The 9,805-nt window shown below is 36.6% G+C and overlaps 1 non-coding gene across 1 annotated transcript; it reads right to left on the bottom strand.

Moving 5' to 3' along the window:
• Positions 1-668: 668 nt before the first annotated feature.
• Positions 669-740, bottom strand: TRNAD-GUC. The gene has a single exon. It is a non-coding gene; the product is annotated as a tRNA-Asp (tRNA).
• Between the last annotated feature and the right edge of the window lie 9,065 nt (positions 741-9,805).

Genomic DNA, 9,805 nt, shown 5'->3' with positions numbered 1-9,805 from the left:
TCAAAACAAAATTAAAAACAGTCTGTTGCGGCGGATCAAACTCGCAGGAATACTCACCACTCTACAACGACGACTTTGAACAATATAATATTTGTTAAAAGATCAGATTTTATCAATCGCCGATACAAAAAGTAATCCAATTTTGAATGCAACTAAAATTGTCAAAACAAGATTAAACTTGTTGTTGTTCGAGATCAAACTCATGTCACTCGAGTGCAAGAAGGAATTCGCAGGAATACTCACCACTCTACAACGACGACTTTGGCAAATATAATATTTGTTAACACGTCAGATTTTTTAAATCGCCGTTACAAAAAGTAATCCAATTTTGAATGCGACTAAAATTGTCATAACAAGATTAAACTTGTTGTTGTTTGGGATCAAACTCATGTCACTCGAGTGCAAGCAGGAATGCTCGCCCTTGTATTACAACGACCTTTGGAACATAATAACTCAAGTGACAAGCGGAAATAATCACCACTGTACCACTACAACGACCTCTGAAAACATATTATATGTTAACACACAAGATTTCATAAACAATTGTTTAGCCGACTTTCTTTTCAAACTACCGTTGTTGGGGATCGAACCCAAACTACCGGCATGACAGGTTCACCGCTGTCCAATTTCGAGTTCCGTTAAAATTACGGAAAGAAAACAACTAAAATCGCCGTTGCCGGGGATCGAACCCGGGTCACCTGCGTGACAGGCAGGAATACTCACCACTATACTACAACGACTCATAAAAAATAAATTATTTCTTAACGCTCCAGATTTTACCAATCGTCTTTAGAAAAAGCGACCCATTGTCAACGCTCTAGATTTTATCAATCGAAGATTCGGAACAAGTAATCCAAATTCAAATCCGGTGAAAATTGTCAAAAGAAAATTAAACTTATTATTGTCGGGGTTCAAACTCATGTCTATCGAGTGACAAGCGGGAATACTCACTACTGTATTACATCGACCTCTGAAAAATATATTATTTGTAAACACACGGGAGAAAAAGGAATCCAATCCCGAATTTCAAATTCAAAAGAAAATTAAAAACAGTCTGCTGCGGCGGATCAAACTCGCAGGAATACTCACCACTCTACAACGACGACTTTGAACAATATAATATTTGTTAACACGTCAGATTTTATCAATCGCCGTTACAAAAAGTAATCCAATTTTGAATGCGACTAAAATTGTCATAACAAGATTAAACTTGTTGTTGTTTGGGATCAAACTCATGTCACTCGAGTGCAAGCAGGAATGCTCGCCCTTGTATTACAACGACCATTGGAACATAATAACTCAAGTGACAAGCGGAAATAATCACCACTGTACCACTACAACGACCTCTGAAAACATATTATATGTTAACACACAAGATTTCATAAACAATTGTTTAGCCGACTTTCTTTTCAAACTACCATTGTTGAGGATCGAACCCAAACTACCGGCATGATAAGTTCACCGCTGTCCAATTTCGAGTTCCGTTAAAACTACGAAAAGAAAATAACTAAAATCGCCGTTGCCAAGGATCGAATCCGGGTCACCTACATGACAGGCAAGAATACAAACCACTATACTACAACGACTCATAAAAAATAATTATTTCTTAACGCTAAAGATTTTACCAATCGTCTTTAGAAAAAGCGATCCATTGTCAACGCTCTAGATTTTATCAATCGAAGATTTGGAACAAGTAATCCAATTTCAAATGCGGTGCGAATTTTCAAATGAAAATTGAGCTTATTATTGTCGGGGTACAAACTCAGGTCTCTCGAGTGACAAGCGGGAATACTCACTACTGTATTACATCGACCTCTGAAAAATGTGTTATTTGTTAACACACGAGAGAAAAAGGAATCCAATCCCGAATTTCGTTGTTGGGAAACAAACCCAAATCATCCGGTTCACCACTACCGAATTTCGAATTCAAAAGAAAATTAAAAATCGTCGCTGCGGGGGATCAAACTCGTGGGAGTACTCACCACTCTACAACGACGACTTTCGAAAAATATAATATTTGTTAACAAACCAGATTTTATCCATCGCCGTTACAAAAAGTAATTCAATTTTGAATCCGACTAAAATTGTAAAAACAAGATTAAACTTGTTATTGTTCGGGATCAAACTTGGGTCACTGAGTGACAAGCAGGAATGCTCGCCCTTGTATTACAACGACCTCTGGAACATAATAACTCGAATGACAAGCGGAAATACTCCCCATTGTACCACTAAAACGACTCATAAAAAATAAATTATTTGTTAACGCTCCAGATTTTACCAATCGTCTTTAGAAAAAGTGATCCATTGTCAACGCTCTAGATTTTATCAATCGAAGATTCGGAACAAGTAATCCAATTTCAAATGCGGTGCAAATTTTCAAAAGAAAATTAAGCTTATTATTGTCGGGGTACAAACTCAGGTCTATCGAGTGACAAGCGGGAATACTCACTACTGTATTACATCGACCTCTGAAAAATATATTATTTGTTAACACACGAGAGAAAAAGGAATCCAATCCCGAATTTCGTTGTTGGGAAACAAACCCAAATAATCCGGTTCACCACTACCGAATTTCGAATTCAAAAGAAAATTAAAAATCGTCGCTGCGGGGGATCAAACTCGTGGGAGTACTCACCACTCTACAACGACGACTTTCGAAAAATATAATATTTGTTAACAAACCAGATTTTATCCATCGCCGTTACAAAAAGTAATTCAATTTTGAATCCGACTAAAATTGTAAAAACAAGATTAAACTTGTTATTGTTCGGGATCAAACTTGGGTCACTGAGTGACAAGCAGGAATGCTCGCCCTTGTATTACAACGACCTCTGGAACATAATAACTCGAATGACAAGCGGAAATACTCCCCATTGTACCACTAAAACGACTCATAAAAAATAAATTATTTGTTAACGCTCCAGATTTTACCAATCGTCTTTAGAAAAAGTGATCCATTGTCAACGCTCTAGATTTTATCAATCGAAGATTCGGAACAAGTAATCCAATTTCAAATGCGGTGCAAATTTTCAAAAGAAAATTAAGCTTATTATTGTCGGGGTTCAAACTCAGGTCTCTCGAGTGACAAGCGGGAATACTCACTACTGTATTACATCGACCTCTGAAAAATATATTATTTGTTAACACACGAGAGAAAAAGGAATCCAATCCCGAATTTCGTTGTTGGGAAACAAACCCAAATCATCCGGTTCACCACTACCGAATTTCGAATTCAAAAGAAAATTAAAAATCGTCGCTGCGGGGGATCAAACTCGTGGGAGTACTCACCACTCTACAACGACGACTTTCGAAAAATATAATATTTGTTAACAAACCAGATTTTATCCATCGCCGTTACAAAAAGTAATTCAATTTTGAATCCGACTAAAATTGTAAAAACAAGATTAAACTTGTTATTGTTCGGGATCAAACTTGGGTCACTGAGTGACAAGCAGGAATGCTCGCCCTTGTATTACAACGACCTCTGGAACATAATAACTCGAATGACAAGCGGAAATACTCCCCATTGTACCACTAAAACGACTCATAAAAAATAAATTATTTGTTAACGCTCCAGATTTTACCAATCGTCTTTAGAAAAAGTGATCCATTGTCAACGCTCTAGATTTTATCAATCGAAGATTCGGAACAAGTAATCCAATTTCAAATGCGGTGCAAATTTTCAAAAGAAAATTAAGCTTATTATTGTCGGGGTTCAAACTCAGGTCTCTCGAGTGACAAGCGGGAATACTCACTACTGTATTACATCGACCTCTGAAAAATATATTATTTGTTAACACACGAGAGAAAAAGGAATCCAATCCCGAATTTCGTTGTTGGGAAACAAACCCAAATCATCCGGTTCACCACTACCGAATTTCGAATTCAAAAGAAAATTAAAAATCGTCGCTGCGGGGGATCAAACTCGTGGGAGTACTCACCACTCTACAACGACGACTTTCGAAAAATATAATATTTGTTAACAAACCAGATTTTATCCATCGCCGTTACAAAAAGTAATTCAATTTTGAATCCGACTAAAATTGTAAAAACAAGATTAAACTTGTTATTGTTCGGGATCAAACTTGGGTCACTGAGTGACAAGCAGGAATGCTCGCCCTTGTATTACAACGACCTCTGGAACATAATAACTCGAATGACAAGCGGAAATACTCCCCATTGTACCACTAAAACGACTCATAAAAAATAAATTATTTGTTAACGCTCCAGATTTTACCAATCGTCTTTAGAAAAAGTGATCCATTGTCAACGCTCTAGATTTTATCAATCGAAGATTCGGAACAAGTAATCCAATTTCAAATGCGGTGCAAATTTTCAAAAGAAAATTAAGCTTATTATTGTCGGGGTTCAAACTCAGGTCTCTCGAGTGACAAGCGGGAATACTCACTACTGTATTACATCGACCTCTGAAAAATATATTATTTGTTAACACACGAGAGAAAAAGGAATCCAATCCCGAATTTCGTTGTTGGGAAACAAACCCAAATCATCCGGTTCACCACTACCGAATTTCGAATTCAAAAGAAAATTAAAAATCGTCGCTGCGGGGGATCAAACTCGTGGGAGTACTCACCACTCTACAACGACGACTTTCGAAAAATATAATATTTGTTAACAAACCAGATTTTATCCATCGCCGTTACAAAAAGTAATTCAATTTTGAATCCGACTAAAATTGTAAAAACAAGATTAAACTTGTTATTGTTCGGGATCAAACTTGGGTCACTGAGTGACAAGCAGGAATGCTCGCCCTTGTATTACAACGACCTCTGGAACATAATAACTCGAATGACAAGCGGAAATACTCCCCATTGTACCACTAAAACGACTCATAAAAAATAAATTATTTGTTAACGCTCCAGATTTTACCAATCGTCTTTAGAAAAAGTGATCCATTGTCAACGCTCTAGATTTTATCAATCGAAGATTCGGAACAAGTAATCCAATTTCAAATGCGGTGCAAATTTTCAAAAGAAAATTAAGCTTATTATTGTCGGGGTTCAAACTCAGGTCTCTCGAGTGACAAGCGGGAATACTCACTACTGTATTACATCGACCTCTGAAAAATATATTATTTGTTAACACACGAGAGAAAAAGGAATCAAATCCCGAATTTCGTTGTTGGGAAACAAACCCAAATCATCCGGTTCACCACTACCGAATTTCGAATTCAAAAGAAAATTAAAAATCGTCGCTGCGGGGGATCAAACTCGTGGGAGTACTCACCACTCTACAACGACGACTTTCGAAAAATATAATATTTGTTAACAAACCAGATTTTATCCATCGCCGTTACAAAAAGTAATTCAATTTTGAATCCGACTAAAATTGTAAAAACAAGATTAAACTTGTTATTGTTCGGGATCAAACTTGGGTCACTGAGTGACAAGCAGGAATGCTCGCCCTTGTATTACAACGACCTCTGGAACATAATAACTCGAATGACAAGCGGAAATACTCCCCATTGTACCACTAAAACGACTCATAAAAAATAAATTATTTGTTAACGCTCCAGATTTTACCAATCGTCTTTAGAAAAAGTGATCCATTGTCAACGCTCTAGATTTTATCAATCGAAGATTCGGAACAAGTAATCCAATTTCAAATGCGGTGCAAATTTTCAAAAGAAAATTAAGCTTATTATTGTCGGGGTTCAAACTCAGGTCTCTCGAGTGACAAGCGGGAATACTCACTACTGTATTACATCGACCTCTGAAAAATATATTATTTGTTAACACACGAGAGAAAAAGGAATCCAATCCCGAATTTCGTTGTTGGGAAACAAACCCAAATCATCCGGTTCACCACTACCGAATTTCGAATTCAAAAGAAAATTAAAAATCGTCGCTGCGGGGGATCAAACTCGTGGGAGTACTCACCACTCTACAACGACGACTTTCGAAAAATATAATATTTGTTAACAAACCAGATTTTATCCATCGCCGTTACAAAAAGTAATTCAATTTTGAATCCGACTAAAATTGTAAAAACAAGATTAAACTTGTTATTGTTCGGGATCAAACTTGGGTCACTGAGTGACAAGCAGGAATGCTCGCCCTTGTATTACAACGACCTCTGGAACATAATAACTCGAATGACAAGCGGAAATACTCCCCATTGTACCACTAAAACGACTCATAAAAAATAAATTATTTGTTAACGCTCCAGATTTTACCAATCGTCTTTAGAAAAAGTGATCCATTGTCAACGCTCTAGATTTTATCAATCGAAGATTCGGAACAAGTAATCCAATTTCAAATGCGGTGCAAATTTTCAAAAGAAAATTAAGCTTATTATTGTCGGGGTTCAAACTCAGGTCTCTCGAGTGACAAGCGGGAATACTCACTACTGTATTACATCGACCTCTGAAAAATATATTATTTGTTAACACACGAGAGAAAAAGGAATCCAATCCCGAATTTCGTTGTTGGGAAACAAACCCAAATCATCCGGTTCACCACTACCGAATTTCGAATTCAAAAGAAAATTAAAAATCGTCGCTGCGGGGGATCAAACTCGTGGGAGTACTCACCACTCTACAACGACGACTTTCGAAAAATATAATATTTGTTAACAAACCAGATTTTATCCATCGCCGTTACAAAAAGTAATTCAATTTTGAATCCGACTAAAATTGTAAAAACAAGATTAAACTTGTTATTGTTCGGGATCAAACTTGGGTCACTGAGTGACAAGCAGGAATGCTCGCCCTTGTATTACAACGACCTCTGGAACATAATAACTCGAATGACAAGCGGAAATACTCCCCATTGTACCACTAAAACGACTCATAAAAAATAAATTATTTGTTAACGCTCCAGATTTTACCAATCGTCTTTAGAAAAAGTGATCCATTGTCAACGCTCTAGATTTTATCAATCGAAGATTCGGAACAAGTAATCCAATTTCAAATGCGGTGCAAATTTTCAAAAGAAAATTAAGCTTATTATTGTCGGGGTTCAAACTCAGGTCTCTCGAGTGACAAGCGGGAATACTCACTACTGTATTACATCGACCTCTGAAAAATATATTATTTGTTAACACACGAGAGAAAAAGGAATCCAATCCCGAATTTCGTTGTTGGGAAACAAACCCAAATCATCCGGTTCACCACTACCGAATTTCGAATTCAAAAGAAAATTAAAAATCGTCGCTGCGGGGGATCAAACTCGTGGGAGTACTCACCACTCTACAACGACGACTTTCGAAAAATATAATATTTGTTAACAAACCAGATTTTATCCATCGCCGTTACAAAAAGTAATTCAATTTTGAATCCGACTAAAATTGTAAAAACAAGATTAAACTTGTTATTGTTCGGGATCAAACTTGGGTCACTGAGTGACAAGCAGGAATGCTCGCCCTTGTATTACAACGACCTCTGGAACATAATAACTCGAATGACAAGCGGAAATACTCCCCATTGTACCACTAAAACGACTCATAAAAAATAAATTATTTGTTAACGCTCCAAATTTTACCAATCGTCTTTAGAAAAAGTGATCCATTGTAAACGCTCTAGATTTTATCAATCGAAGACTCGGAACAAGTAATCCAATTTCAAATGCGGTGCAAATTTTCAAAAGAAAATTAAGCTTATTATTGTCTGGGTTCAAACTCAAGTCTCTCGAGTGACAAGCGAGAATACTCACTACTGTATTACATCGACCTCTGAAAAATATATTATTTGTTAACACACGAGAGAAAAAGGAATCCAATCCCGAATTTCGTTGTTGGGGAACAAACCCAAATCATCCGGTTCACCACTACCGAATTTCGAATTCAAAAGAAAATTAAAAATCGTCGCTGCGGGGGATCAAACTCGTGGGAGTACTCACCACTCTACAACGACGACTTTCGAAAAATATAATATTTGTTAACAAACCAGATTTTATCCATCGCCGTTACAAAAAGTAATTCAATTTTGAATCCGACTAAAATTGTAAAAACAAGATTAAACTTTTTATTGTTCGGGATCAAACTTGGGTCACTGAGTGACAAGCAGGAATGCTCGCCCTTGTATTACAACGACCTCTGGAACATAATAACTCGAATGACAAGCGGAAATACTCGCCATTGTACCACTACAACGACTCATAAAAAATAAATTATTTGTTAACGTCCAGATTTTACCAATCGTCTTTAGAAAAAGTGATCCATTGTCAACGCTCTAGATTTTATCAATCCAAGATTCGGAACAAGTAATCAAATTTCAAATGCGGTGCAAATTTTCCAAAGAAAATTAAGCGTATTATTGTCGGGGTTCAAACTCAGGTCTCTCGAGTGACAAGCGGGAATACTCACTACTGTATTACACCGACCTCTGAAAAATATATTATTTGTTAACACACGAGAGAAAAAGGAATCAAATCCCGAATTTCGTTGTTGGGAAACAAACCCAAATCATCCGGTTCACCATTACCGAATTTCGAATTCAAAAGAAAATTAAAAATCGTCTCTGCGTGGGATCAAACCCAGGGGCGTACTCACCACTCTACAACGACGACTTTCTAAAAATATAATATTTGTTAACAAACCAGATTTTATCCATTGCCGTTACAAAAAGTAATTCAATTTTGAATCCGACTAAAATTGTAAAAACAAGATTAAACTTGTTATTGTACTGGATCAAACTTGGGTCACTGAGTGACAAGCAGGAATGTTCCCCTTGTATTACAACGACCTCTGGAAGATAATGACTCGAATGACAATGGAAATACTCCCCATTGTACCACTAAAACGACTCATAAAAAATAAATTATTTGTTAACGCTCCAGATTTTACCAATTGTCTTTAGAAAAAGTGATCCATTGTCAACGCTCTAGATTTTATCAATCCAAGATTCGGAACAAGTAATCCAATTTCAAATGCGGTGCAAATTTTCAAAAGAAAATTAAGCTTATTATTGTCGGGGTTCAAACTCAGGTCTCTCGAGGGACAAGCGGGAATACTCACTATTGTATTAAATCGACCTCTGAAAAATATATTATTTGTTAACACACGAGAGAAAAAGGAATCCAATCTCGAATTTCTTTGTTGGGGAACAAACCCAAATCATCCGGTTCACCACTACCGAATTTCGAATTCAAAAGAAAATTAAAAATCGTCGTTGCGGGGGATCAAACTCGTGGGAGTACTTACCACTCTACAACGACGACTGTCGAAAAATATAATATTTTTTTAACACACAAGATTTTATCTATCGTCGTTACAAAAAGTAATTCAATTTTGACTTAGACTAAAATTGCTCGCCCTTGTATTACAACGACCTCTGTCACATAATAATTCAAATGACAAGCGGAAATACTCCCCATTGTACCACTAAAACGACTCATAAAAAATAAATTATTTGTTAACGCTCCAGATTTTACCAATTGTCTTTAGAAAAAGTGATCCATTGTCAACGCTCTAGATTTTATCAATCCAAGATTCGGAACAAGTAATCAAATTTCAAATGCGGTGCAAATTTTCGAAAGAAAATTAAGCGTATTATTGTCGGGGTTCAAACTCAGGTCTCTCGAGTGACAAGCAGGAATACTCACTACTGTATTACACCGACCTCTGAAAAATATATTATTTGTTAACACACGAGAGAAAAAGGAATCAAATCCCGAATTTCGTTGTTGGGAAACAAACCCAAATCATCCGGTTCACCATTACCGAATTTCGAATTCAAAAGAAAATTAAAAATCGTCTCTGCGTGGGATCAAACCCAGGGGCGTACTCACCACTCTACAACGACGACTTTCTAAAAATATAATATTTGTTAACAAACCAGATTTTA

This window comes from Cucurbita maxima, unplaced genomic scaffold (assembly GCF_002738345.1).
Source record: "Cucurbita maxima cultivar Rimu unplaced genomic scaffold, Cmax_1.0 Cma_Scf00769, whole genome shotgun sequence".
NCBI classification, from domain to species: domain Eukaryota; kingdom Viridiplantae; phylum Streptophyta; class Magnoliopsida; order Cucurbitales; family Cucurbitaceae; genus Cucurbita; species Cucurbita maxima.
Note: the sequence above shows the minus strand (reverse complement) of the source record. Positions and strands in the feature narration are given on the sequence as shown.